The following is a 14,831-nucleotide window of genomic DNA, read 5'->3' on the forward strand; positions in this document are numbered from 1 at the left end:
TCTGGAATGTTTTAAGATATTGGTGAAAATCGAGTTTCTTGATGTTTGACCCATTTGATATGAAAGCATCCACAGGTAGTGAATATATATGAGTTAACAATATTTTACAAAGGAATATACATGAAAAAATCTTCTCAAGAACAACAAAGCCAAATTGGGATGTATATTGGGATTACAGACACGACATTCTTTTCTCTTGTACTTCTATTAAACTTAGCTTTGTCACCTGCACCAAAGGCTTAAGGGCAGATGAAAAATGAGATGACGCAAACAAAAAATGGATTCCTGGATTTAGATATATTTTTAAGCACCGAGGGAGAACATGTTTGTTAATCATATTTTAAAATGAAATTGAAAAGAAATTGAGAAATTCTAGAGAATCATTTTTTTTTTAATATTTGGACTAACCCAATCAAAATAAAACTGATCCCGATCAAAATTAACACAGAATGAATAAAATACTAATTTATTGCCTCTTTCATGTAGCTACAATGAAGAAATCTACTTGATTGTCAAGCTCAATAATCTTTGACCCTTTTTACACCTAATAAGATTAGTGTTGCTGGGGAAATGTTATTTATTTCCATTAATTGTACTTTCATGGTTGGAGTCGGTTAAATTTTGATCGAGTTTGGTCAAAGTTTAAATGATTAATTTATTTAAAATTTGGCTATTTCGTTTCAATTTCTTTTATAAATATGATTAACAGACATGTTTTCCCCAGTTACATGTATGACTGGTTTTCAAAAGATTTTTATCCACAAGTTTAAAAAATATTCACAAATAACATGTTTTATTTTCATACATATTTTTTCCATTTTCTTTGGAAAAATATCAAAAAAATCATATAAAAAATTAAGAGCTAAAATCGGCCTTTCAATGCTGAAACCTTTGTTTAAAAAGGTTGACTAATAGATCTATAAAATTAAAATTTGGTGTGGCATTCCTCCTTAAGTTCTTTAAATAGACACCAAGGTCAATGACCTTGTGACCTTGACTGTGATCTATATGCGAGTTTTCTCGAAATTTGTTAGCGCAGGGAACATCGTAACCAAAAGCGTGGTGACATTAAATCTCAGTCGTCAGTTTGTCAGTCCATCACAAAAATTTAAACCTTGCCCATAACTTCTGAATTACTGGAATTATGAGTTTCATATTTCACAGGTTTGTTCCTCGTGACAAGACATTTCTTTAGGTACCACCAATTTTGAACTTGACCATAGAGTTTGACCCACTTTTTACGCATACATCTTTAATTTTCACTTTGGCCATAACTTTTGAGTGGTAAATACTATCTTTTTAATATTTCACCTAGGTTTTTTTTTGTGGCAATACCTTTCATTTGATAGCAAAAACTTTGACAATGACTTGGGAGATTTCCATCTCATGGAAAAAAACTTTGGCCATAACTTTAAAACGGAAAGAATTAGAGCTTTCATACTTCACATATGTAATCCTTGTGAAAAGTCCTTTCATTGGAGAACTCTGACTTCTGATCTTGACCTTGGAGTTTGGCCCACTTTTTATAAAAATTAACCTTGGCTATAACTTTTGAAGAGTTATGGCTTGGGATTTCATACTTCACATATGTAATGTTACAAGACCTTTCATTAGATAGCAAGCACTTAAACCCTTTGACCTTGGAGTTTGACCCACTTTAAAAAAACACTTGAATGGTAAGAGCCAGGGCTTTCATACGTCACACATTTATTCCTTGTGACAACACATTTCATTGGATAACAAGATTTTTGACCTTCTGTATTTGACCTACTTAAAAAAAAAACTTGACCTTAACTTTTAATATGAAGGGTTAAGCTTTCATACTTTACATATCTATTCCTTGTTATCTTTTTAAGCACGCACCTGCTATTTTAATATGACGTGACATAAAAACCACACAGATCCACCACTCTGTCCACACAGGAAATACCCATAATGACAAGAATAATAATTTTCGTAATGAGGGTAATCGTCTTCATAAATCCAGGCTTGTACAAATTGTATGTTTGTAAACATGATTTTTTGAATTGTAGATCCAAATAATTGAAATTTGTAGTGATATCAGTTTCATTTTCTTCATATAGATATGTCAAACATCCAAATGTGTAGTTCCGAATATAAAACTGTTGACATTAAGTATATAATTATAACGAATGTGTATATCTTTCATGTTGTAAACTTGTTTTACGGAATATATATTTTCGCGCTGTGATGAAAACGCAGGTAATTCACAACTCTTCAATTTTCAAGTCTACACGATAATCGAATTTTGATTATGAGTACCTTTCATATATTAGCTGCAGAACTGTAGCTCTCTGCTTGAGAAAATTCGGATAGATAAAGCAGAGAGCTACAGATCCAAGCGTTGTAAAAACCTTCGATTTACGCCGACGATTTTTTGTCGCTACTTTAGGTATTTATTTCGTGTAGATTAATCTTTCTCATGCTTCTAGAATGGTATCCTATAACAGTCCACGTATTTTAACTCTTATATTTGACCTTTGTTTACCTTTTAACGGTCCGAAACAGTCCTGTATATAGTTTTGTAATGTCGGTTAAAGAGTTCCATTTCGACGTCCGTAACCACAAACAGCCATTTGTTAGCGTTGAGAGGTAAGTAATTAAATGATCAGGAATTGAAGTTGAATGTATGAATAATTATTAAATACCATTTAAAATTATTTCCAAAGCTTGGGGAAGTATAAAATACACAAAAAAATACCCATAATGAGCGACGAAAAAAGGTCGGCGTAAATCGAAGGTTTTTACAACGCTTGGATCTGTAGCTCTCTGCTCTATCTGTCCGAATTTTCTCAAGCAGAGAGCTACAGTTCTGCAGCTATTCATATATATATATATATATATATATATATATATATATATATATATATATATATATATATATATTAAATACTTCGGCTATAAGTGATATTTATGGGAAAGTTAAACATCGAAATAAAGATGCTATCTCTTTAAACCAGAATGCTGATGCATTTAATCTTATATCTTTTTCCTACTCCTCTAGGTTTATTAATAATATCAGTTAGGTTTTTTGAACTATTACTGTTTCGAGATCAAGCTATGATAACTTCTTATTTTAAGGACTGGAAATCTTTCGACCGGAAGTAAATTTTACAAGGATATTTGACCTTACTATAGACAGTAGCAGTCTGAATAATATATCTAAAAATATTTCAAATTCTCTTTCTATAACAGATATTTATTGGAGATTAAAATACTCAAATTTACGTTGTTTTTCTCATATTAGCGGAAGTTGCCGTTTTTGTTTCCGGTGGGAGTGATCGACATATTTCGAAACAGCAAATAAGATGCAAAACTGTTATGCCATAAGGGATTCAAAAAAGAAAAGTTGAAATTTTCGATTTATTTGATCACTTCCTATGACGACCGGAAGTGACAGCTGTAATCCAATTGGATTTGCCCACTCATCAATATCTAGTATTCCTTTAAGTTTGGTGTCTTCTTCTCTTTCCGTTTTCGAGATCTCGATATGATAACTTCTCATTTTGAGGACAAAAAATCACGCGACCGGAAGTGAGTTTTGCAAAGATATTGGATGATACTGTAGACATAAGCAGTCTGATTAACTTCTTCAAAAATCATTTCAAATACTTTATCTATAAAAAGTATTTATGGGAAAGAAAAATACTCAAATCATATAGGTTTTCTCTTATAACTGTAAGTTGTCGTTTTTGTTTCCGGTAGGACTCATATGGTTCAAAACTACAAATATGATGCTAAAAAGTAATGCAAAAAAAGTTGCATAAAAGGAAAGTTGAAATTTTCGATTTCTTTTATCATTTCCTGTGGCGACCGGAAGTGACGGTGGACAATCTTATAACAATCTTATAACAAGGAATTCCCCAACTTATCAAGATCTATTATTTCATAAGTTTGGTGTCTTAATCTCTTACCGTTTTTGAGATCTAGCTGTGATAACTTCTCATTTTGAGGACAGGAAATCACGCGACCGGAAGTGAATTTCATAAAGATATTGGAAGTTACTGTAGACATTAGCAGTTTATATAACATATCCAAAAATCATTACAAATGGTTTTTGTATAAAAGATATTTATAGGAAAGAAAAATGCTCAAACTATGCAGTTTTTCTCTTATAACCGGAAGTTGTCGTTTTTGTTTCCGGTGAGACTGCTACATTTCAAAACTACAAAGAAGATGCTTTAATTTGATGCAAAATAAGTTTCATAAAAGAAAAATTGATTTTTTTAATTTCTTTGATCACTTCCTGTGACGACCGGAAGTGACGGCGAACAATCTTATCCAAATTGTTTTTGCATACTCATCAAGATCTATCTCTCCTTTAAGTTTGGTGTCTTTATCTCTTACCGTTTACGAGATCTAGCTATAATAACTTCTCATTTTGAGGACAGGAAACCAGGCGACCGGAAGTAAATTTTACAAGGATATTTGACGTTACTGTAGACATTTGCAGTCTGAATAACATATCTAGAAACCATTTCAAATACATTACGCATAAAAAATATTTATGGGAGAGAAAAATACTGAAAATATGCAGTTCTTCTCTTATAACCGGAAGTTGTCGTTTTTGTTTCCAGTGAGACTGATATATTTCGAAACTACAAACAAGATGCTATAATGTGATGCAAAAAAGTTTCAAAAAATAAAAAGTTGAAATTTTCGATTTCTTTGATCACTTCCTGTGACGACCGGAAGTGACGGCGCACGATGTTAACCCGATTGGTTTTGCCTAATTATCAAGATCTATTACTCATATAAGTTTGGTGTCTTCATCTTTTACCGTTTATGAGATATGACTCGGACAAAACTTTTTTGAAAAAAGCGGAAATCGGACATAACTGACGACCGGAAGTGAATTTTGAAAAAATGAAAAAAACGCCTGAGCGTATTTTCATTCTCTATCATCCCTGAAAATTTCAGGAAAATCCGTCCAGCCATCTCTGAGAAATCCGATTTACAAGAAAAGGGGAAAAAAAAAATAATAATAAAAAGAAACAGTAGAATCACTATAAGGTCTTCCGTCTGAAACGGAAGACCTTAATTAAGACATCTTATTGATCAGGACAGAATACCTAAGGACATATGCTACTGTGCACTGGTTTATAAATATAATTATTATATATAGTTATTTGTACAATACGCCCCTACTACAAAGTGATTTTTAAGTAAAAGAATTCTAAATATTATGAAATGAATAAAGTTGCATTTTCATAAGCAACAAAATAAATAAATAAATAGATCTCCTATCTCCCACTCAATAAATACAGCAACTGACATCTATGCTGTCGTTCGTTCAAAAATTCTGAAATTATTTGCCCGTTTATCGTATACATATCGTCATTATAAACATACATACATTTATATTACCATAGTGAATACAGATAATTATTCTAAAAAAAAATTCCTTGGGCCGAGGTGTCTTTAGTATGGGCCGAGGTGTCAATAATTTTGGGCCGACCTGTCAGGGCCGAGGTGTCAAGCGCGACGGGCCGAGGTGTCGTTGGGCCGAGGTGTCTGTCTACCGAAATAGGTTTTCCTTGATATAAAGATTCCACACTATTCTCAACTGTTGAAACAAATAATCGAAGGGTTCTGATCCTAGTTAATTTCTCGGTAAATTCAGCTACCACTCTTTTCCATTACCAATGTTCATCTCTGGTTTCATGATCGGGATATAACGGGACAATCCGTTGACAATTCAGTGTGCAAAGTATGATTGATTGATTATTGTTTAACGCCGAGTCGGCAATATTTCAGCCCTATTTCGACGGAAAATTAAGTATATTTGACCGGTATTTGAAGGGTTTTTGGTTTCGCTGGGGGCCCTCAGTGAGCCTACTCTTTTTCGAAATCCAGAGAAGCGATCTTTTACGTGCCAAGGGGGTTGTAATCCTTGACACGGGGCACCATTTAACGTCCCATCCAACGGCTATAAAATTTTAAAAATTTAGTAAACTGTTCAAAAAATAAATTGCTCTATGGATTTGTCATCAAAATTGCTAAAATTATTCACTTTTAAATTTTACTGTATAAATCAGTTTCATGTAAATATTCTAAAATTGTATTCACATTTATATTTGTAAAGGGTTCATACATCGTTCTCACATTATTAAAATGTCTACTTCGAATAGGCAAACCGTTTAAGGAAGCTCAGTCTGTAGAGCGCTCGCTTCGTGATCGGGAGGTCGCGAATTCGAATCTCGGCCGCGCCTGACCCAAGTCGATAAATCAAAAGCCTGACGTCGAACAAGAAAAACAATTTCAAAAGATCTTTATGAATTTGAAGATAGCAGTAAGTCAATTGAGTGACTCAGGAGACATAATAATAAAAAAATAGTTTTAAACAAAATGTCACAATTACAGTCTGGGGCCTTATGTCATGGTCCGAATGGAGCAGGGTTCGAATTGACCAGACACCGTCGAACATGTTTAGGCTAAATTCTTTTTCGTCAATTGAAGAACTATGAAGTATTTCATGAATTTATATAATATTTTTTTCTAATTGCCGATGTCAAAGCGTTGTGTTAGTGATTGCATCTAAACTACAACCAAGATTCTGTTCTGTTACAATTACGATCGAGTTACGATCGGGCGTGGTATACGGTATACTAGGAAATGGAGAAATACAGCAATACTGGTCAATATCATCGGTTTTTAGGATAGAGTTGGTTAGAAGATTGTATATGTAAAGCTAAGATTTAGAAATTCAATCTTTTAAGTCTTGTAGTATTCGTGTTTATGTAATTTGCTAATTATTTTACATCCTGTTGTTTGTGTTACACGGTTATCGTTCTGAAATGTTACTCATGTCATTCAACGAACCCTTTCTACAGAAATTCATCCGCAAAAACCATTATTTTTTTTTGTGTGTGTCAGAATTAAACATAATATCTTTGTTTTGTAATAGAATTAATTGCAGATATAATTGATGCAATCTTATTTTCAAGCTTTTATTCATTTTGAGCGTTTTCAAAGAAATTGGTTTATAACTATTGCTATTTTCTATTGCGGATGCATCGACTGACACATTCGGTCGCTTACATTCGGTCGCGATTTCAACTGGGCGCTTGCTAGATGACGTTCTAGCTCCAAGAGCTCGACGTCATTAAAATGGGTAGCAACTGTTCCTTCGCCATGCGCTCGGCACTTTGAGTGAAAACTGCAGGTCCTTCGGATGGGACCTTAAAAACCGGGCCCCGTGTCACTGCAGGCGTTGGCACAATAAAGATCCCTCACTGCCTTTCACTGGTATATGGTGACGTCTCATTTCGTAAGTTCTATGGTCGATACAATGACCTTGTCAGCAAATACAATTTATCATTGAGTCAAATGCTGACTGACGTTTTTCATACTAATTGTTAGGCCATTATTTACACACTGAATTGTCGACGGATTTTTCCGTTATTTCCCGATCATGACAATGAGCAAACGGCGGGTGTGACCGGTCGGCAGGGAATGCTCATTCCTCCATGGCACCTGATCCCACCTCTGATGTTTAGAGGTCCGTGTTTGCTCTGCTCCTATTTTGTATTGTTTAATGGACCTTTGAGCTTGAATACTGTTCGTTATCTCCATATATTTCACTCTATATGAGTGAAAAATTCTTGAATGGGACGTAAAACAACATACAATTAATCATCATCACGAAGGATCTGCACAAAATCACAAGTTTCAACTGAAAACTGAAGGTAACTGCCAAAATTGTGCCCTGTAGTCCATGCACCTTTGAGAACTGCTCTGATAATGATTTTTGAGCAGCATTGATCTAGATGTAAATGAACCTCTCTCTTGGGTATCTAATTAATTCTCATCCAATATGGTTACTCTTTTCAGATTTTCTTTCTTTTTCTCGTCACCTTAACTCTTTCTTTTTCAATAATCTCTGTCTTGATTGGTACCAATTTTCTTTCCTTTTCTTGAACCCAACATTTTTTCTTACGGGGGGTGTTTTAGAGTCTTGAAATCATGCAATACTTTCGTGGCTCTCCGATGTCAGCAAATCATCTTCTATAATCTTTGAAGCAGAGAATATTGGTGATAATTTCTCTAAACTTTATTCATTTTCTTTTTTTTGGGGGGGGGGGGTTAACTAGTTGTGGAAGATTTGTCATTGAAACATCCTCTATGATGCAAGTTACAAAAGATGATGGTGAAGGCATAGGTGCTATCTTTCTCTCTGGAGTGCAAGTTCCACAAGGGGGTGTGAAGGCGCAGGCGTCGTTTTTCTTCTGTCTTCATGTAGAAGTGGAGATGTAAGAACTAATTAGGTAATGGTGAAGGACAATCCCTAATACTCTCACTAGAAAAAGATGAGGGAACCGTATTATTTTTGCTGGTTGGAGATGGAGATATTATTGGTGTTTCTGGTGTCTTCACGCGAAAATACGGTTCATCTACATCTCAATCGCCTGTTGTAAAGATGACTTTCTCCCCACTTAGCCACGCATCATACATGTTAGTTTAAGTATCCATCTTTTCATTAAAATCAATTGTCCCCAGCGAAGCAAAATCGGTCACTGCTTTGCACAGGACCATCATTTCCTTAAATTTCTGGACTTTGGTAGAAGCATTCTTCTTAAACCTTTTTCTTAAAAATAGTTTACGCTAAGGTGATGTTGTCCTTTGCAGCTTCCAGTCTGTCCATATTTTCTTCTGGTATACCAGATGTCATCTCTCTCCAACATCTTCGAAATGAAAAAGACTCTCCCCTTGCACAATCCCATCATAATTTCAACACTATGTGTCGGAGTCAACCGGTATCTAAATTTAAGAGCTCACTTAGAGACCCTTTATATAATGACGCTTCTACATGCAACACAGCAACTTAAGAAGATATTTTTTGGTATCGAGATGTATTTCTTTTATAAAACGAAGTTTTGATGTAAAGAAATCTGAATACCTGACTTTTCTTTAATACTAAATAACCAGTTATAATTTTTTAATCAGATTGTTTGCAGTCAAAATGTAAAAAAAAAATGATTTAGAATACCCTGAATGACTGTGAATGTGAAATAAAAGTCTTTGGTTCGGTCATAAAATGACATAATTTTACCGAAAAATATAGCCAGAATGCAGGATTTGGCATCTCTACCCCCCCCCCCCCCTCGTCGCTTTTAGCTGCTGAACAACTAATTCATGATCAGGGCTAGTAGAAATGAGAAATTGTTAGCCCGGCGGGCGACTAAGGTTTTAAAGTTAGTGTCGATCCCTGACTCGGGAAGTACCATGAGTATCTAAATTTGTTAGCTTTTCTTTTTTCGATTCCTTTGATAGCTAGTTGTAGTTGAAGCACCCGCCCGATTATATTTGTAAAAACAAAAATATATCGCTTATATGACATCGGGCACGATATACCGCTCTTGTACTGTATTCGTACACAAAGGTCACGTACTACCCACATGTAAACTGAACAGTTCTCATGGAATCGGCGAAATACACAATTTTGGGAATAATTTTAGAAAAATGTACATGTCTAGTGTTAATCTTTCTACATGTATTGCTATTTCTTACCTTCATGACCCTATACAACCAAATCAAAATTTTCTTTTAAAATAAAAATTGGCAAAAGGATTATACAATTAATCAAATGCATATAATTGTAATATATGGATGTTAGGTGTCACGATGAAGAACCCTCACTGCTCAATGAACTTGAGAACCGAGTAAGGGTCTAAATTTGAAGTCCTTCACCGGTATATGGTGACGTCTCTGTATGAGTGAAAAATTCTCGAAAGGGAGACAAAACAACATACAATCAATCAAAAGATCATAAGTGTGAAAACGGCCATAAAATAATTCTTTATTATGAAATTTAGCGCTTCAAACAAGTGTAGCATTGTTACTTCTGATTCCCATTCTGAAGTTAATGATTGCCTAAAAAAATCAAAACACTTGCATATTTAGATAAGCACAATTTGTTTTTTCCTGTCATTTTTTCTTTATAGAATTTAATAAAAGACTCTACAGATATTGACTGACTACTGCTATTTGCAAATCGAGCGTATGTGACGACTATTTCTTGTAAAACTGTTGTATGCAATGTAAGCAGAAGCTGCCAGCAACATGTTGATCTTTGCAGGTTTTTGCAAAGTGTTTCGCATTTTCTGATACAAACCCCATCAATTTGCACATTTTCTCTAAAAGTGGAACCCAGTTGAGTTCAAAAAAGGCTTTGACTGCATTCATTTCATAATGCCCTGCGCCTTTCTCATATAGAGCCAATCAAACTCCTTTGACCATGATGGTGAGGAATAATTGTGGAGATTTTCTGTGGTGTTCTCTGTAGGCAGATTGGGTTATAAAGGATGCCTTGCACAGGTCACTGATCACGGCGTCCTTCAAACAGGCGTTGATAAAGGCTGTGAGGTCTATCATCACAACATACAAACATCCATGTCTTTCCTCTCTGCTTTATCTTTCAATTCCTCCGTGGATACTAATGTGCTAATACTAATGGATACTAATGTAGAACCAAAGCTACTTTCTTGCTGTTGGGGTTGACGAAGTTCGCCCTACAGTAAAATCAGCTGCGAACGTGTGATCAGTTAGAACACATTTTTAACAGAAAGGGTCAAAGTATGCTGATGGGAAATTTCACGTTTCGTTCTTTTGCTACAGGCATGTAAGCCCTGAAAAATATCAAGCTGTTGAACAACATACTCGCTCAGGTCATCTTTATATTTCAACAAGAGACTTAAACATGCATTAAACAGACGTGGTACATATTCCACAACCAATCATAGGGATGGATTAAAAAAAGAAATCGTGGTAAGTTCTGATAAGAAGAGTATTTTAAATGTTTACTACTCTTTGAAAATGATTATTTTTAGAGTTCCTAATTATCTGTCAAATTCTTCTCGATCATTTCCGTATCAACACTTTTGAATGTTTCATCTTCATTTTAACGCTTTTCTTCATTCTTTAACTCATTCAAGTTTACGGTTTTATTATTAATAATAATATAAAAAATAATATCATGCTCTTAAAACTTACTTTGTTCACTAAACAAATTAAATAAATTTACAATTTCTTATAATTACAAGGTTTACTCGTGGAGATTCTCCAGGCTCTCTCCTACAAAATTCCTTGGTGGTGTATGTCGGATTAGTGTAAGAGATGTCATGGCTGAAACTTTTGCACCTGAAGAAGTGGATGGTACAGGATGAGTGGAAAGCACAGAATGGGAAGCTGATTGTGTGATTTTTTTTTTTCGCACAGGTTCTTTGCATCTGCAGGAAAAAAAACTACTTCCGGAACTTTTCTTTCTTAATGGATTTTGCATCTTTGGATGGAGCGTTAGGTTCCATTTATTCTGCAGCCCTAATATCCATTTTCTTTATAATCCAACTAGCATATTCAATATCTGTAATACCCATTTAAAAATCTGTCTTCAGAATTTATCAAATTGAAGTTCATGCCTCCAGCACATCAGCATCAATGTTTACATCTTTCTGCTGACGGGCAGAGCGGATGGTCATGGCTCTTACTTGGTTATCCGGTTTAGCAGGACCCAATATCCCCTCCTCTGATTACTGCGTTCAACATTCAGAGCATTCAGGGAATCTGTCATATCAATTTCTCAACTAGCTCCTTTTTCTGAATGTTGATGGCTCCACTCTAAAGTAATCAAATTTGTTTTTTTAACTTCATGCATGTTATTCATAAGGCTTTATATATATATAGAGAGAGAGACGATATATATAGACGAAGAAATATAAACACGTTTTGCATGCTTTTTTTTTTCCTTTTCTTTAAAATAGTTAACTTTTCCATCTGTAAAGGTAATCTTTAAAAAGTGTACACTTTTTGTTTTCACTAGTTACATCGTTCAATTAAATGATAATTCAATTCTAAAGGAAGATTGAAGATTCTGAAAATATGTCCTCGCATTTATAATATTGTACAAATGAAAAGTTACAAAATAACAAACAGTGATCGATATCAAAAACTACATTTAATATAAAATATGTGGAGAAATTGGAAAAATATGTATTTCTTAGGTAGGTAGGTAAGTTCACAGTGGAGTTTATCTCTAAATCAAGACGAAATACTTCCCGATCTTAATTCGTGAGATGCTCTCCTTACGCTTGGCGTATATTAAGCGGCTGGGTAGGATGTCTTCAATTGAGTCCAAGATTTTAGAGTTCGTTTCTGCCAGTGATCTGTTGGAATCAGGGAGAATGACTGTATACTTTGAATGTACCTTCGAGCTTTAATAATGTTGGTAATTTTCATATATTTCATGTCTGCTGTGGCCATGCTAGTTATCAGGCAACTCTAATATTGATGACATAAGCATGTCTGCGACAAGAGAAAGGTCTTTGTTCGGAGAAGTTCATTTACAAATGTATTGATCCAAAAAAATTTCATAAACTTATTAAGGTCTTCCGTCACAACGGAAGACCTTCTACTGATTCTGATGGTTAAGATTATTATTCTTTTTTTTTTCTTCTCCTTTCTAGACGCCAACTTTGAGGCCTCATATCTCGCTCATTTCTCAACGGATTTTGCTCAAATTTGCAGGGTTTGTAGACGTTACAAAACTCTATCAGAATGCTGTCAAACATGTCAAAAATCCACTTCCGCTTTTGAGTTATCTCCCTTTAAATGAAAATTTAGGACTCTTCATTTCCGGATAAAGGCTCAGAGACTACACAAGCTGGAGAAGAAATTCTACCGAATTTAATTAATAGAAGCATTGAAGTTGTGCACATCTATTTTTGTTTTTTGATTTCTGTGTTCAAAATGGCGCTAGATAGGGGTCAAATATTAGAACGCCTAAAAGCGCGAAAATTTACACATATTTTCCTATGTATCTTTTAAACTAAAAATATTTTGTTAAAACATGTTGAATAAAAGTTGTGCACAATTTTAAGGTCTTTCATTTGGCACCTCCAAAAAGGGGCTGGTCCCTTAAATTAGGGATCTAGGGTCCTTGAAAGTTTTCGTTTTATAACTCAAAAACGGTAAATATTTCGATATAGCTGTCGATAAAAAAGTTGTTCTTTAACATATTATTGATCTCGTGAACTTGTTATTTTGTTCGAGTCTTTTTTAATAAATGAGCTAGAAGCTTGACCCATATACAGGTAACTAGTTTCATTAGACAAGTGAAGGTGAAATCTTTATGCGCATAACTGAAATAAACTTGCTATAAATGATAAACCTATCCAAAATAAATACTAATACTACTTTAAAATAAGTTTTTACGTGTTCTGTGGTTTCATTCCAAATTATTGAGTCCCACATTTTCAATACGTCTCGGGGTTTGTTTTTGTTTATAATTACGTAACCGGCCATCCCCCGATCACGCGTGACCTAGATCCAGTGATCAGTGGCCATACACTAAACAGGCATTGCCGTTCTAAATCTATTTTGCAAACTCAACTATGTACGGATAATTGTTTTTTTTTTAGTCAAATCGGATCTTTCAAATTATTTCATCTTATCTATGTTGGTCATGTTGGTGATATACTTATTAAATTATTGTGGCCGAAATTACAAGAGATCCATTGCGTGTGAACCAGTGACCTGCGTTCGTAAACAAAACATCTTTTCGTCGTTTAATGTTGACACATACACTATATTAAATTTTTTAAAAAAAGTAAGCAAAATATAAATCGGTCTTTAACTGCATTTAACTGCGTTTCACATATACCCGGGTTTTGTGTTTGTTTACAATTATGTAACCTAATTATGTAGCCGAGGAAGCAGCTTTTAGTGCTCATACACAAAACATTGTCGTTCTATATTCATTTTGCTGACACAATGATTTACGGAAAATTATTTTTTAAATCAGACCGGATCATTCAATTAAATCATTTATTCTTATCTTAATTTGATTTAATTTAAATCCAAAACATTTTATTAAGGACGTATAAAGGTCCCCGATTTCATGAATCCTAATCTTTAAACTGCATACATGTATTTAATAAACGATTTATTTCTCAATTATGTGTTATTATGTGTTTAATTTCGGAGATTCATTGCGTGTGGTTAATTCTGCAGATAATTCTAAATTGACACACAAGGTTTGTAGACAAAGAATTCAAAAGAGATATATTTTGAAAACAAGACGCATTGCTAAACCTTTTTACATTATTTTCTTTTTAAAATGGCTATCTTTATGATTACACCAACTTTTAACATGCTGTGTGAAAAACTCTGTCGACTATAGTTTTGTAACTCCAGCATATGACAAGTACATGTGCTTTTTATTAAACACCCAATTTTCCATTAACGCCCACAAAATCTACCTAGCTTAAGATCGATAACATACCGCCCGCCAATCATACAAAAATGAAACAATAGCTGCTGATTTGATTGACAGGTCAGCAACCTGCGCTACCTGATACTGTAGTCTGAGTATGCATGTTTTGAAAGCAATTACACGTACCTGGTCACGCGTCAAACGCTTTCATGTACCGCTTGAAAAGTCGCTTTGTATACACTCTGGTAAAAACTTATATCTTTGTTGGTAATTATGTTTCACAAAGTAATTGAGAGAAGAGAATTAAACTTTGAGTTCATTATTTTTATTTTCACTGCTGTTTTGTACACTGTACTTGTACGCGATATGTCGTCCAAGATAACTGTACAGCTTTCCGAAGAAAAAAAAACTGGCGGCTATTCGAGCCCCTTTTCGCCTTCAATGTCCTCTTCAAAACACACCTGTTTACAGAGAAGAGATCATAATATTCAATAAAATATTTCATATTATATGTAATCTGATTTTCTATGTATAAGTATCTGAAAGGCTATATTGTGCTGAATTTTTTAAAATACGTGTTTTATGTAATACATATTTTTTA

Source organism: Saccostrea echinata, unplaced genomic scaffold, assembly GCF_033153115.1.
Source record: "Saccostrea echinata isolate AGI-Se365-2 ecotype Australia unplaced genomic scaffold, CSIRO_AGI_Sech_v1 ptg000005l, whole genome shotgun sequence".
NCBI lineage: Eukaryota > Metazoa > Mollusca > Bivalvia > Ostreida > Ostreidae > Saccostrea > Saccostrea echinata.